Here is a 16,481-nt window from a genome sequence, read left to right on the forward strand (position 1 = left end):
AAGATGGCTAATAGTCTAGTAGCAGAAATGATATCTTGCTGCCATGTTTTCTGTGGTGGTAGATTTATGTGACTAAACATATTTTTTGTAAATCCTAACTAGTATGGCATTTAAGTAATTAAGCAATCAAATGTCTTTTAGAATTAATATATTTTGGAGCAGTAAGGCTTTCAAAAGTCAGACTTGTGTTAAAAATGATGTCCTTAGTCTTCATAAGCTAATAATTTGTATAAAACCTATTTTTGATGAAATAATTCTGACCTTAATTTTATGTACAGATATGCTCACACTCACAACTTAGTTTTCTAGCGATTATTTAAATGGATCTTCCTTTTGCTTTACAAACTAGTTGGATGGTACTGCACACCAAGTAACTGTTGTCACTGAAATAGAAAATATTAAAATATTCTCACGTAAGTTTTAAATCTCCTTCCTCAATATATTGTCTAACCTGAAACGTGCTTTTTCTTTTCAAAATATGAGTTCTTTCAATATAAACAAATATTTCAGAAGGAAAATCATGTATAGTTAATGCTGGGTATAAAAAATATTCTAAAATTCTATGGACTTCTGAACATTGGATGTTGAACAAAAGCTATTTGGGATCATATTGTAGATTTCCAAAAAAAAGTCACTGAGCCTTTTGCTAGCAATGTTATAGAGTTCATCTGGAAAGCACCTGGGAATATTTAGGAAAATAGTCACAATCTGGAATGTAATTAAATTCTTAGTCATTAGGATAAAGAACATACCAGACAACAATCAATATGTCAGATTTTCCTAGACCAAGAACAGAAAGTAAATTGTAAATCCATAAATACTCCCAGGGAACAAAAAAAAAATTCACTTGTTTCTTCCACTTGTCCAGTATATTTAAGTTCTAGCGGGTCACTTTCTCTAATCTGATGATACTGGAACATTCAAAAATAAAAGTATAACGTGATTAAGAGCTGGTACGATGCTTATGTGGAGTACAATTGAGATACCTCCTATTTAAGTGTGGTCTGCATACCAGCTGGGAGCTTAGTAAAAATGCAGAAGCCTGGGCCCACTCAGACTTGTGCAGCCAGAATCTTTAGTTCCAAAAAACCCTCAGGTGACTCATGTGCACATTAAACTGAGGAATCAGCATTATAGATTAAATTTATTTCAAGTAAGAATACATTATATAAAAATCATTTGTTCTTCTTCAGGTCAGAAAATTCCACAGAAATTCATATGAATGATAAGGCAAGCCTAGACTAGAGAAATGTTGCTATTTTATTTGAATCTCTATTCTAAGAACAGCAAAACACTCTATTATTAGATCTCCTTTTCTGGATATTGTTTTTGTAAACTGAGAAAGGCAGGTGTTTCCCTTAGGTTGAAGGACATATACAAGATCTTCAAGGGCAAAGACCAAGCTGGAATTACTGTTTTGTAAAAATTCTTTCCTGTTTTCTTTTTAATAAAAAAAGAGAAAATGAAAAAAAGTTATCCCAGTAGATATTAATCTTTTGATGTATGAAGGTTGACCTAAAAAGAATTGGAAACAGTTAAGATATTGCCATTAAAGTTTACGAATAACACAAAATTGAAAGTTTTGAAAGATACTTAGAAACTAGTCTTTTCTTTATTCCCCAAATGTAATCCATCAGCAAGCCCTGCCAGTTCTTTTAATACCTTCATAGTATATCTCCAATTGATTTCCATTTTCCCTGAAACCCCTCTTGCCCAAATCAGCTTCACCTCTCCTGTGTACCAGAGCTTCAGCCTCCTCACTGGTCTCCCTGCATCCTCTCATGGTAGAAAAATATTCAATCGGAATACAAGGTAAATTCCTTAATCTGATAAAATACATTTTTTAAAATCTACGGTGAACTGAGTACAGTGGCTTGCACCTGTAATCCCAGCTACTTAGGAGGCTGAGGCATGAGTGTCACTTGAGCCAAGGAGCTCAAGGTTGCAGTGAGCTATGTTCATGTCACTGCACTCCCAGTTTGGGAGACCAGAGCAAGACCATGTCTCTAAAAATAAACCAAAACACAAAAAAACAACCAAACAAAACAAAACAAAAAAACCTTACAGTAAACATCATAATTTTTGGTGAAATAGAAAGAACCCCCACTATGCCTTGAATGTAAAAGACACACAAAAACAGTTTTTGTTAAACTGACAAGCCAAATCAGAGAGCTGAGAAGTCACAATAGAGATCTTGTAACATAAATAGTTGATATATACAGGGCGATGACTAATTTAATGGGTGTTTCAAAAATTATTATTGCATTAGTTCATTAAAAACATCCCAGAATTATAATCATTCTCCCTAAGAATCAGAGTGGTCCAAATTTTGTTCATTTAAATTTTGCCCAGTAAATTAAAATGCAAAATTTAAGGCAGGGTGATAACAGCAACGGACACTTGTAATTTGCATATTTGTGTATTCTTTTTTCCTTTCTCTTGAATTTCTACTCTTAGACACATCTTACTAAGAATTTAATTCTATACTCCTAGTTGTATTGTATATTGTACCACTTCTTTTTTTTTTTTTTTGCTTGTTTCCTTTTAAATTACAAGTCGATAGCAGAATTAACCTCTGAATAAATAAGTAAAATATCAGATAAAAAGTGGTTAAGATAGGATCCAACTAATAAGGTCATTCTTTTTAAAGCCTCAATTTGTCTTATTTTAAGAAAAACATACCTAAATAATACCAAATCCTAAAAGACACTGTTCTTTGCTATATAAAAATGTTATTTTCTTTTTGAGAAGAAAATAAAAGTCTCAAAATGTAGATACTTAAATAGCAGCCAAGAATTCCTTTTAGGCTTTACTTTGGTGGGTACAGTGGAGAGAACAGAGATTACCTATGAACAAAAATTACTTTCTAAAGTAATATAACAGTTGGCTATTAACATAGGATGTTATCCACCTATATTAAAGTTCTGGGTTATTTAAATTACAATGAAAATTTTTCTGCAACTTAAACTTTATAATCTATATGACAAGTAGAAATAATGGTATTTTGCATTATTAAATCATATTCTAAAGCAGAGCAAGATTTTGTAAATATTCTGCTAAACTTTATAATGACCTTTTTTTTCTTCTATCAGGATGATTCTCAAAGCACAAAAAAGAGTAGCTAAGCCACGAGGTTTTTAGGGGAAGAAGCTGTGTTAGTCAACTGGCACTTAATAGTCACTCAATAGATTTGTCCAGTGAATGAATCAGCTTTAATTTTATTTTAAAATAGAAACACTAAAACATGATTGTTGCAAGATTAAATTATCTTAGATAATAATTACTACTAAAATATATTTCCAATTTGCCTGATAAAAATCAATAAAACACCCAGGCTAAGGCAGGAGGATCCCTTAAGCCCAGGAACTTGAGTCCAGCCTGGGAAACATATCTAGACACCCCCATCTGTAAAATAATAAATAAATAAATAAGTAAAACATCAGATGGTGGCACTAATTGTTCAAAATTTTTTGCCCTGGTTCAGTCACTCTACATTTGTTACTTTATTTAATCCTTACAAGAAGCCCATCAAGTTCAACATACGCAAGACTATAAATGTAATTCACCACATAAACAGAACCAAAGACAAAAACCACATAAACTAGGTATTGACAGAATGTATCTCAAAATAATAAAAGCTATTTACAACAAACCAACAGCCAATATCATACTGAACAGGCAAAAACTGGAAGCATTCCCTTTGAAATCTGTCAATAGACAAGGATGCCCTCTCTCACCACTCCTATTCAATATAGTATTGGAAATTCTAGCCAGAGCAATCAGGCAAGAAAAGAAATAAAGGGTATTCAAACAGGAAAGGAGAAAGTCAAATTGTCTCTATTTGCAGACGGATGACATGATTGTATATGTAGAAGAACCCATCATCTCAGCCCCAAATCTCCTGAAACTGATAAGCAACTTCAGCAAAGTCTCAGGATACAAAATCAATGTGCAAAAATCACTAGCATTCCTATACACCAATAACAGACTTAAAGAGAGCCACATCAAGAACCACTGCCATTCACAATTGCTACAAAGAAAATAAAATACCTGGGAATATAACTAACAAAGGATGTAAAGGACCTCTTCAAGGAGAACTAAAAACCACTGCTCAACAAAATAAGAGAGGACACAAACAGATGCAGAAAAATTCCATGTTCATGGTTAGGAAGAATCAATATCGTGAAAATGGCCATACTGCCCAAAGTAATTTATGGATTCAATTCTATCCCCGTCAAGCTACCAATGACCTTCTTCACAGAACTGGAAAAAACCACCTTAAACTTCATATGGAACCAAATGAGACATCGCATAGTCAAGTCAATTCTAAGCAAAAAAAAAAAAAAAAAAAAAACAAACAAACAAACAAACAAACAAACAAAAAGCAGGAGGCATCACACTACCAGACTTCAAACTACACTACAAGGCGGCAGTAATCAAAACATCATGGTACTGGTACCAAAACAGAGATATAGACCAATGGAACAGAACTGAGGCCTTGGAGGCAACACCACACATCTACAATCATTCGATCTTTGACAAACCTGACAAAAACAAGCAATGGGGGAAGGAGTCCCTGTTTAATAAACGGTGTTGGGAAAACTGGTTAGCCATGTGCAGAAAGCAGAAACTGGACCCCTTTCTGACACCTTACACTAAAATTAACTCCAGATGCATTAAAGACTTAAACATAAGACCTAACACCATAAAAACCCTAGAAGAAAACCTAGGCAAAACCATTCAGGACATAGGTGTAGGCAAGGACTTCATGACCACAACACCAAAAGCATTGGCAACAAAAGCCAAAATAGATAAATGGGACCTAATCAAACTCCACAGCTTCTGCACAGCAAAAGAAACAGTCAATAGAGTGAATCGGCAACCAACAGAATGGGAAAAATTTTTTGCAATCTACCCATCTGACAAAGGGCTGATATCCAGAACCTACAAAGAACTAAAACAGATTTAGAAGACTAAAAGAAATAAGCCCATCCAAAAGTGGGCAAAGGACATGAACAGACACTTTACAAAAGAAGACATACATGAGGCCAACAAACATACGAAAAAATGCTCATCATCACTGGTCATTAGAGAAATGCAAATCAAGACTACATTGAGATACCACCTTACGCCAGTTAGAATGGCAATCATTAAAAAATCTGGAGATAACAGATGCTGGAGAGGATGTGGAGAAATAGGAACACTTTTACACTGTTGGTGGGAGTGTAAATTAGTTCAACCATTGTGGAAGACAGTGTGGCAATTCCTCAAGGACCTAGACATAGAAATTCCATTTGACCCAGCAACCCCATTATTGGGTATATATCCAAAAGATTATAAATTGTTCTACTATAAGGACACGTGCACATGAATGTTCACTGCAGCACTGTTTACAATAGCAGAGACCTGGAATCAACCCAAATGCCCATTGATGATAGACTGGACAGGGGAAATGTGGCACATACACACCATGGAATACCATGCAGCCATCAAAAACGATGAGTTCGTGTCCTTTGTAGGGACATGGATGAACCTGGAAACCATCATTCTCAGCAAACTGACATAAGAACAGAAAATCAAACACCGCATTTTCTCACTCATAGGTGGGTGTTGAACAATGAGAACACATGGACACAGGGAGGGGAGCATCACACACTGGCGTCTGTAGAGGGGAAATAGGGGAGGAACAGCAGGGGCTGGGGAGTTGGGGAGAGATAGCATGGGGAGAAATGCCAGATATAGGTGATGGGGAGGAAGGCATCACATCACATCACATCACATCACACTGCCACATGTGTAACTATGCAACAATGTTGCATGTTCTTCACATGTACCCCAAAACCTAAAATGCAATTTTAAAAAACTGGAAAAAGAAAACAACAACAACAACAACAAAAAGCCCATCAAGTCAGATATTATTAGTATCCAAATTTTACAGTTGAGAAAGAATGGAGGCTGAGTGACATGACTTGCCTCAGTCACTCAGCTACTAAATGACAGAGTAAGAATTTGAACTCAATCTGTCTCCAAGATTATTATTATTATTTTTTTTTTTTTTGAGATGGAGTTTCGCTCTTGCTACCCAGGCTGGAGTGCAATGGCGCGATCTCAGCTCACCGCAACCTCCGCCTCCTGGGCTCAGGCAATTCTCCTGCCTCAGCCTCCTGAGTAGCTGGGATTACAGGCATGCACCACCATGCCCAGCTAATTTTTTGTATTTTTAGTAGAGACGGGGTTTCACCGTGTTGACCAGGATGATCTCGATCTCCTGACCTCGTGATCCACCCGCCTCAGCCTCCCAAAGTCCAAGATTATTCTTTTAACCAATATGCTCTTCTTGGCCCCAGGCATAGTGGCTCACACCTGTTATCCCAGCACTTTGGGAGGCTGAGGCAGGCAGATCACAAGATCAGGCATTTGAGACCAGCCTGGCCAGTGTGGTGAAACCCTGTCTCTACTAAAAATGCAAAAATTAGCTGGACCTGGTGGCAGGTGCCTGTAATCCCAGCTACTCAGGAAGCTGAGGTGGGAGAATCGCTTGAACCCAGGAGGTGGAGGTTGCAGTGACCTGAGATCAAGCCATTGCACTCAGCCTGGGCAACAGGGCGAGATGCTGTTTCAAAAAGAAGAAAAGAAAAAGAAAAACGATATGTTCTTCTATCTTCAGTTTTTTAAAACTGCTTTTCATTTACTGTGTGTAGTCTTTGAAACCAGTAAGAGAAAAAAAGCAGTAGACAGACTCCTGCTTCCTAAAAGGAGATACTAGACATAATGAAAGTGCTTGTAATGGCACATATTTGGAGCCAAGATAGTGGTTTTCAATAAAACTGAGAAAGGGTGGATTGCTTTCCCACAGAAATTGTGGAAACATACATGCTATCCAACCTTAGAAATGTAAAATTGTTCATGTTTTTGATCTTAGGACCAAAGGAAAAACTACAAATTCCACTGTTTGGAACATTTAATGGAAGAGTTTTAAAGGAAATCATTATTATAATCATGGTACCCACCAGCCTGTGAGAATCCAAGCTCTGTCAACATTTTCTTTATAAATTCACTGTTAGGACTTTCTAACTCATCAAGTATTATTCAGCTCAAACTAAAAAATCTGAAATGTAAGATCTTAAATTGTGAGTGATATTATTCCAAGAATTAAGGAGGAAAATGGATATCATGTGATTCAGACACAATAGAAAAATGTTTGGCTTGTGCAGCATTTTAACAGGTATTAGCTGTCTGTTACTTTGTTTTTCTTGCTTTGGAGAAAGTTTTTGTGTGTGGAAGTGACTTGGAATGGAAGGCTGTACTGTCAACTAACTATAAGCAACATTTTAAAAGTTAACATGTTATGTACAGTTTGATGAACTCTTAAAAAAGAAACCTAGATGTTGTCTTCACTTTCTGAGTCTGCACAAGGGCTTGGAATCTCATAAAGAGAGATTACTTTTAAGAATTCTGGCACTTTGCTTTTAGTCTAAACCATAAAAAACTGAAAGAACAGCCATTTCTAATCTTGCCCAGTACATTCCAGCTAAATGGAAGCAAGAAGACATGGAACAAAAAGAACTATTCAGTCATCTCAGAACTTCATCAAATATTGAGTAAAATACCTTTTCCAATAAGGGTTAAAGCATAAGGCCTCTGATTCTTCTGAATATACTTCCCTTATCCCTATATTTTATACTCCTTGATATTACTTTCTTTCATCTTCCTTCTTTCAGATAACTTGCTTTTAATACAAAAATTAAGGGTAAAAAAATAAGTGTAACAAGTCATATCTTCTGAAGGCAAGTAAACTCAATTTACTTAACAACTCAATCTGGAATTATAGTTATTTCACATTTATCATGTTTGAAAACCATAAATGGAGTGTAGGATCACCTTAGACAGCTAAATTAGAAGAGAACAAATGAAATAATGTAATCATTCAGTTCGCTATGGCCAGTCTACCTAGTCACAAAATATGGAAGAGAACAAAAAAGATTAAGTTCCTCACCGATGTTGGAAAATAACACAAATTGCTCAAGGCTATTCTACTTGCCTCAAATACAATTAATGTTACCTTATCTGGCTTCTCTGGCTAACGCAGCCAATTAGATTTTTACCTTGATGGATCTAAAAAGTACATATAGTCTACATGAAGATCTAAGTTTCAATTCCCTCTATCTCCTAGAATTACTAGAAGTCAGCTGAATCATTTTCAGAACGCAGTGTAATTTAGATTTATTTTTTGGTAGGTCCTGATATTCCCTACCAAAAGCATCATCAGACTATTTCACCTAACCCAGAATTTCTGCTTCTGGATTTATTTTACATAGTAAATCTCTTCATCGAACACTCATTTAGTGAGTAAAGGCTTATGATAATAGACTTGCTATGGTTTGAATGTTTGACCCTTCTGAAACTCATCTTGAAACCTAATCCCCAATGTGACAGTATTAAAGGTGGGCCCTTCAATAAGAGATTGGCAGAGCTCTCATAAATAGAGTGATCCATTCATGCACTAATGGATTAATGGGTTAGTAGATTAATGAGTTATCATGGGAGTGGGACCAGTGCCTTTAGAAGAAGAAGAGAAATCTGAGCTAGCACACTCAGCCCCTTTGCCGTGATACCCTGTACCAGCTCAGGATTCTGCAGCAAAAAGAACCTAACCAGATGTAGTCCCTTGACTTTAGACTTCTCAGCCTCCACAACTGTAAGAAATAAATTCCTTTTCTTTCTAAAATACCCAGTTTCAGATATTCTGTAATAAGCAACAGAAAATGGACTAAGAAAAGACCCATTTTAAATATCTAATAAATAAGTAAAGTCCTGAATCTATGAAAATCATGGCTCTTTCCACTATTAGGCATTTTTTTGTATGATTCACACAATTTTATGCATCTTTTTTTGGCTAAAAGTTTATCCTAGTATTAAGTAAAAATGTTTTAAAAGTAAACTGATTCATGTGTCAGCATAACGTAAATATGGCTGACATCTTCTTATAAGTAAGAATTGTGCTAAAATTCTGAAGTTAGAAGGTTTACTGTAAGTAAGAAGCCAAAAGTTCAGACATTCAGCCAAAGTTGATCCAAACCTCTTGGGTTGGAAATATTATAAACGAGCTTTTCCACAAAATGGCCTGTATTTCCTGTTTTTGCTAAGCTGAAAATGCAAGAGAAACAATACTTCTTATGACATGTCATTGCTTCTACTTTTGGTCTGAAAACACCATGCAAAGACTATGAGTGTGATGAATCAAAAGAATAAAAGTTGAGTGGAGAGATGTTCTGGGCTAAGAAAGAGAGTTAATGGGAACAAAATTTCCTAACTTGACCACCAGTTAACCATAGCTTGGACGCCCAATGTGCTATGAGTCACTAGCAACTGGCTCCAAAATAACACACGAATATCTTGGGCTAGCTCATTACTGGAGTAAATTGTTAAACATATTTCCAGAAACAAATTCAACAGAAACAGTTACTTAATGGATAAAATGGTACTCGTGTAAATTCCTTTTTACAGATAATGTGGAAATGAGATAGCACAAACAATTTGCTAGGCAATCTGACAATGCTATTCATCACCTTCGTGTAGAAATTTTAGGCAAAAATCACAGCCACCATCAACAGGCTCAGTAATAATAACACTTCATGGGAAGAGTGTGGAATTGTTAAAAACAACAAAACATTGAATTGTCAAAAGTTAAGTCTCAAAAGTTTTATAGATTGTGAATATAGGGGCATATTTTGCATCTTCCAAATGGCCACTTAATGCTTCCTCTAACTTAATTTCTTAGAATAGAGTCTTTAAAGCTTCTTACTTCATTAACTAAAACCACTAATGCTCAATCATTTGTTTAATGTATTTACAGAATCGCTACAATATTGATTGTGCATACACAAATAATAAACCAAATTTGGGATCTACTGCTCTTTTTTACTTGATTGCATCATAATACATAAGGATGGACAAGTCCCTTAATATTGCAATATGGAGATACCCTCTTCTGTAACCTGGAAATATTACTTGCCCCAAATAAATAAGTCCCTAAGATAAAGTACACCTCCCAAAATAAATAAATAAATAAGCCCCATGAGGAAAAGAAAATAAGTGTTTAGGATTTGAGGCCAGGACAAGAGCCTTAATAGTATAATATATTGATACTAACCTAAAAAGGAAATTTATGAGTCCCTGCAAAGAAGACTGAAAACTTAAAAAGTAATGAAAATCATAAAATGAGACAACAGGACAGAGACATCGATCTAGGTGTCACTGGCCTTCTCGTCCATCCCTTCCTGGAGGTCTGTCTGTCCTTGCAAAAGGAGCAGGCCGAGCAACCTGGTAGGCAGAGCAGGATTTTGGGGCCTGGGGCTTGGTGGTGCAGAGGTCCAGACAAGGCAAAGCAGAAGAGTAGAGGATTTATAGCTCAGAACCAGCCCAAGGCAAGTTGTCCACCAAGATCACAGCGTCTAGCCAAGCAGGCCAAAAGTCAGTAAATTCTAGAACAGCAAAGAATGCCAGAATCAGAAAGATAAGGAATAAGCTTAGACCAAAGGTAGGAATAATGATGACAGTCCTAGAATGTGCTTTTTGGTGGGTGCAGAGAATGGAGAGCTGCACTATAGGCTGGAGCAAAAATCTGGCTTTGGGTGTGCATTGTTTGGTTTCTTTGTTTTTCTTTTGCTGTTTTGGCAATCTCCATTTTGCCACACTTCCTGCCTCTCCCTTGGTTTACACCCTTTATACTTCATCCATGTGTTACTTATGGGTCCCCAGGAGTTTGTACCCCAGGTCTGTATAACACTTGACATGAAAACAGATGAATCAAATGCACATACAGAATGTTTATAATCTATTTTTATGGCTGGGTTAATAATTTAGTAATTTCAGTTAATGGTTTAGAAAAAAGATAAAGTCATAATGCATTTCTTGTTTGGTGGCAGTCAGGCTTCCTTCCTGGAGCCATGCTGTTGGCAGACTGAAACAGGCATGAGCTATGCTGTGGGACCACGTTCAGTTGATGCTAACGCCTAGAATAGCATTATTGGACTTGAGCAAACTTCGCGTGTTTGTTTGTGAAACTTTGACTCCATGACAAAGACTGTATTTGATTTAGGACTTGCTTCACTGAGGCAATCCTGAGAAAACAAAACTCAAACTACACAGAAGCAAAATAAACACATAAAGAGTGGCTCTCCTAATTTATAAATTAAATGACAATGAAACCTTTATATAGTGAGCTATTTACTGGGGGGAAAGACCATATCTTATCATATTTTATTTCCCAGCATCTAAGCATCATGTCTGGCACATGGTAGGCATTCTATAAACATTCATTGAACTACACTGAACTGCATTGCTTCATTTCCCTACTGCTGGTCCCCTTTCATGAGGTTAATAGCTGCACTTAACCTTGGCTCAGCCTTCACTACCTCAGAAAGACCCTCCCTGACCCCTTATATTTGATCAATTCCCACTAACATTCATAAATAGACTATTATGCATTCTCCTTCAAAGCACCCATCAACAACTATAATTTTACACTTACAGCCATGTGTCACATGAGCATGTTTTGATCAGTGATAGACCACATATGTGACAGTGGCCTCCTAAGGTTATAATGAAGCTTTTATACTGTATTTTACTGTACCTTTTTGATGTTTAGATACATAGAAACTCATCACTGTGTTAAAACTGCCTGAAGTATTCAGTAAAGTAACATGCTGTACAGGTTTACAGCCTAGGAGCAAAAGGCTAGACCATCTAGGTTAGGTGTGTAAGTCAGCTATAGCATCTAGGTAAAAACATTATGATGTTCTCACAATGACAAAATTGTCTAATGATTCATTTCTCAGAATGTATCTCCCTTGTTAAAGTGGTGTATGGCAGTACTTACAAAGCTGTTTGATATAAACAATACAAACCATAAAAAAATACATTCCAAGGAGACAAGGGCTCTGTCTTTTGGTTTTTGCTCATGCAGCAAATATTGTTTTTGTTGGCACTCAGAATTTTTTTAAAACAATGAAACAAGAACCCATGGTTTCCTCTCATTCTAATAATACTCACGAGGCCTCTAAGAATATGAAATAAATTATCCAGCACATATGCATATTATAGTGAAGCTAGGAAAGCAAGGTTTTATGACACAGACCATCCAGATGGAAAGAAATTGATAAGAAAACTGAAAAACACAAATATCATTCATTACGGTCAGACATTATTTTCCATCCTGGAGTATATCATGGATATGTTTGTAAATAAATACTTACTCCGCCAGGCACAGTGGCTTGTGCTGTGCTTGTAAACACAGCACTTTGGGAGGCTGAGGTGGGAGGTTTGCTTGAGGCCAGGAACCTGAGACCAGCCTGAGCAACATAGTAAGACCCTATCTCTAAAAAAAAAAAAAAAAAATAGGCTGGGTATGGTGGTGCATGCCTGTAGTCCTAGCTACTCAAGAGGCTGAGGCAAGAGGCTTACCTGTGCTCAGGAGTCGAGGCTGCAGTGATTTGTGCATGATAGCACCACTGCACTCCAGCTGGGCAACAGACCAAGACTCTGTCTCTAAAAGAGAGAGAAAAGTGTATTCTTTTGTAGGCATTGTAGTTGTTTTATTAAAACACAAACACACCCACAACAATTCATTAAGTTTAACCTAAGGAATTTTTTGACTAAAGGTTAAAGACTTTCAAATATCACTTTCACATGGCTCAACATAATAGTTTAGTCACATGTAAGTAGTCTGTCTATCACATTGCTCTCTGTACCTTGGGAGTGAAATAGAGAAACACTGTTCTAAGTCCAAAATACAATACTAAAGATCATGAGATCTGGGAAATAATGAGGCTATTTTGGGTTAAAGAAAAATAAAGAGCAGAAACTGAAACTTAATCATGTTTAACCTAATACAGGGAAGTTTATAATAAGCCAATATATCCAATTATTCCAGTCAACAGCTTAATAAGTAAAATTTCATAATGATTAAGGAAAAATAAGAACATTCAAGAGAGCTGTTGCTTTCATTTAATTTGATTCTTTTTATGAGGACACTACCGTTGTGTCAGGCAGCATACTCAGCACAAAGGTAGCAGAGAAAGATACAGACACAGATGGAACTTACATCGTGAAAGGTTCCTCAGCCTGTACCTTGCACCCTTCCTAGTTCTTCTGTCTTTTCCCAATCCCTGGGGTAAACATCTGGCCTCAGGCAGGGCCACAATGAATGCTCTCCTTCCCCTAAAGGGAAGGAATTTTTAGAGACAGTGCTATTCACCATCAGGTTTTGATAAATATTTGTAAAATATATGAAAGAAGTAATTCATCAATCATCCAATTTCTCTGAGAGGGAGATCTGTGAATGAGGAGTTGAACCAAAATATTGATGGCTTGCTTTCAGTAGAAGTTAAGTTCGTTCAGGATGGCTCTGGTTCTAAGCTTTTAAGTGTATTAGCTGATGATCTACCTATCACATAAAATAAAGAAGACATTTTTATGGTTGATTTAATTCAGCTTTACCCAAAATAAAAACTTCCCTGTTCTTTGTTAATCATGTAATAAGTTCAGCAGATTCTTCTAGCTCTTAGAAGGTGGTGGGATCTCAGTTCTGTCACTGAGTGACTTTGAGAAAATTAGATAACCTCTCTGTGTCCCTTTATTTATCCGATAATATTGATAACCACACAGTAATTTTGCTGTGTCCTCTTATCCAATGTTGATAATCACACAGTAATTTTGCAAGTATTATATGAGGCAGTACATGCAAAGCGCTTGGCACAGTATCTGGCATATAGCAAGTACCCAGCCAATGTTGGTATTATGATTAATATCATTGTAATACTTGTAGCACTATTATTTCTGTTCCCATGTATTCTTATTGGGCATTCAAGATCCTAGTTAGATTGAAGAGCTCTGCTGAAAGGTCCCCCAAAATACCTGGAACCTTCATTCAATCTTTCTAAAAATATCTTTTGGGTTTCTGCAAGGTATCAAGGTTGGCCAGCTTCCCTATTCGAATGGGTGACTTACAGGGGGCTCAGAAGGAAGGGGGCAGAAGAATAAGTGAAGCACATGAGCACAAGACAAAACTAAGGTACAAAACTTGAGAAGAGTAAACCTAAATAAAAAGTCTTACAGGATCAGGTACAGAAATGAACATCAGAGTCACTGGGCTATGTGAAGTCTTAGAAAATTACCTTAACCTTCAACAAGAAGACATCCTAAGATTGAAGAACTTTCTTACCCATAATTGGGCCCTACTTAATCTATAATGCAAAAGAAAAATTCCCACTCTTCAATGAGCATAAATCTCATCAGAGATGATTTGTTGTGCTAATGTTTCATTATAATAAAACATTAAGAGACGACATGTTTACAATGACAAGAATCATCATCCAAACATGACTAGAAGTCTATCCAGCAATGGAAGTTTAGCACTGGGTTAGGAATAAAAATTCAGCCTATGGAGGAACAGTTAGAATAATTTCCAAATGTGCTGAGTAATAAAATGAAAAAGTAAAAGCAGCTCCTCCTACTAAATACTTATATCCCAAGTTGCTCATGGCTGATATTAAAGGAACCGAAGTCAGCAATGGAGGATCCATAACAAAATTATCTGAAGGCTCCCAAATTGTTTGCAGTATCATTACTTGCAGACTGTTTTTCACCAATTACTTATCTAGTTTCCACAGACAAGGGTTCATTGCAAAATGTCTAAAATGCAAAAGACTCAGGAAACTGCATATGCATGGACTCTAAATGTTTTATGGGTTTTGTTTACATTAAGCTACAGATGGGGCAGAGAGATGCCCTGCGATCTGTCAGGAACTGCCTGCAAAGGCTACTTGCCAGTTAGTAATTAGCATGTTTTCATGGATGCTGGAAAAAGAGGTGACATTTCTGGTTGAAAGACCATTGACTTTATTACTCTTAGTAATGGCAGTAATCAGCATTTCAGCAGTTTCTTGCACCAGTTCCTAAAGGACCACCTGCACACATCGTAAGCATTATAGGAAAAAGATTCCAAACTTACAGAACCTGAGTTTTTTTACGGTGAACAGTAAGCATGCCTGCCCTTTGCTCTGGAGGGAGGCACGATCTCAGTCTTCCAAAGCTGTTCACTGTAGAAACATTTTTGAAATGATAGAATGAAAAAAATGTCAGTTAGTTCCTCTGCTCATAAGACATGCAGAAATGTGAGAAGCCCATGGAGAATTGTCTACCAGCATGACCTTGACACTGAGCATTCACACCAAACATGCTTATATTGTGCTTGGCATCATGCTGCTAGACAGTATAAATGGCTCTGGATCTCCAAAGTCCTTATCTGGACAAACCACTATTGCACATTCCAAAAATATTTTCCTGAGTTTCTCAAGCTTTCCATAGGTATTCACTTCCTCTTTTTTAAGGTCAGCACAAATATCTGGAACTTTTGTCTTTTACCATTTTCCAGAAGAATTTACAGGTTCCCATTATAAAATACTTTTGCAATGCAGAACATCTCTTTTACACTAGCATTAAAATAGTATTCCAAAATATAGTCCCTAACTATTATGTGTTTGAGGTAGGCATAGGGTTAGTGTAGACTATGAAAGCATTTCCATAATGATGCTTCCTGCATCTCCCTATCAGGCTACCCAAGTAAACATGTTAACACTGACATGTTAACACGGCATGAGTCCTAGCTTTAATGCTTACTAGTTGTTACTTGGATAATTAATTTCTTCCTCTACGTCAGTCTCCTCATTGTAAAATGGGGAGGATAATATTCACTCTTCCTACCTTGCACAATTTTTGAGACAGTCAAATGACATAACATTTATGGAAGCATTTTATAATCAAGAAAAGATCTCTAGGGTGCTTTAATACTCTAATTAGTATCTCCTGCAGCTTGCTTGTGCCTCAGGGATGCCAAACCTAATCTTTTCATGCCCTCAGAAACTGGGTTATTATAGCACATCAGGCAGAGTTGCAGGGTAATCAGTTACTTGCAATTAGATTCATGTGTTAGTAATGTCCAGGGGATATATCTTTACCATCAAGGATTTAGGAGGAGACTGTAATATTAAAAAAAGTAGAAGGATGGAGGGAATATAATGTTATTTCTAGGTCAGAAGCCATTTCTAGATATGTAAAATAGCCAATGTTTTATGATACCAAACATTGGCTTTTGGTTAATTGTTAGCTGGGATTCAGTGAATAGAAAAGAAATAAAACATACTATCAATCTTTCATTACAGTCATCACAAATATACATTATGCCATATTTTCATCTATTTCTTAAGGAACCAGTAAGGCTATTATCAGAATATATCATTTTTCCCCAGCAGTGTCAAGATGGGTCTATAACACACAAAAGTCTCAAGAAAAATAGTTTAAGACCTATAAAAGGTGCATTGCAGCTGGTGAAGCAGTTCTCATGCTGCAAATTACGAAGACTGGGATCAAAATTTCTCATTTTTTGCCTAACTTTCCATCAATGGAAAACCCTACAGACT

General features: G+C 36.5%; 1 long non-coding RNA gene across 1 annotated transcript in view; it reads right to left on the reverse strand.

The window, feature by feature from the left end:
• Window positions 1–16,481, reverse strand: part of LOC141584263 (uncharacterized) — a 161,486-nt gene that overhangs the window by 139,848 nt on the left and 5,157 nt on the right. The window contains exon 2 of the long non-coding RNA XR_012517184.1: window positions 12,466–12,549. This is a non-coding gene — a long non-coding RNA (uncharacterized LOC141584263). The remainder of the gene's footprint in view (window positions 1–12,465; window positions 12,550–16,481) is intronic.

This window comes from Saimiri boliviensis, chromosome 4 (assembly GCF_048565385.1).
Source record: "Saimiri boliviensis isolate mSaiBol1 chromosome 4, mSaiBol1.pri, whole genome shotgun sequence".
NCBI lineage: Eukaryota > Metazoa > Chordata > Mammalia > Primates > Cebidae > Saimiri > Saimiri boliviensis.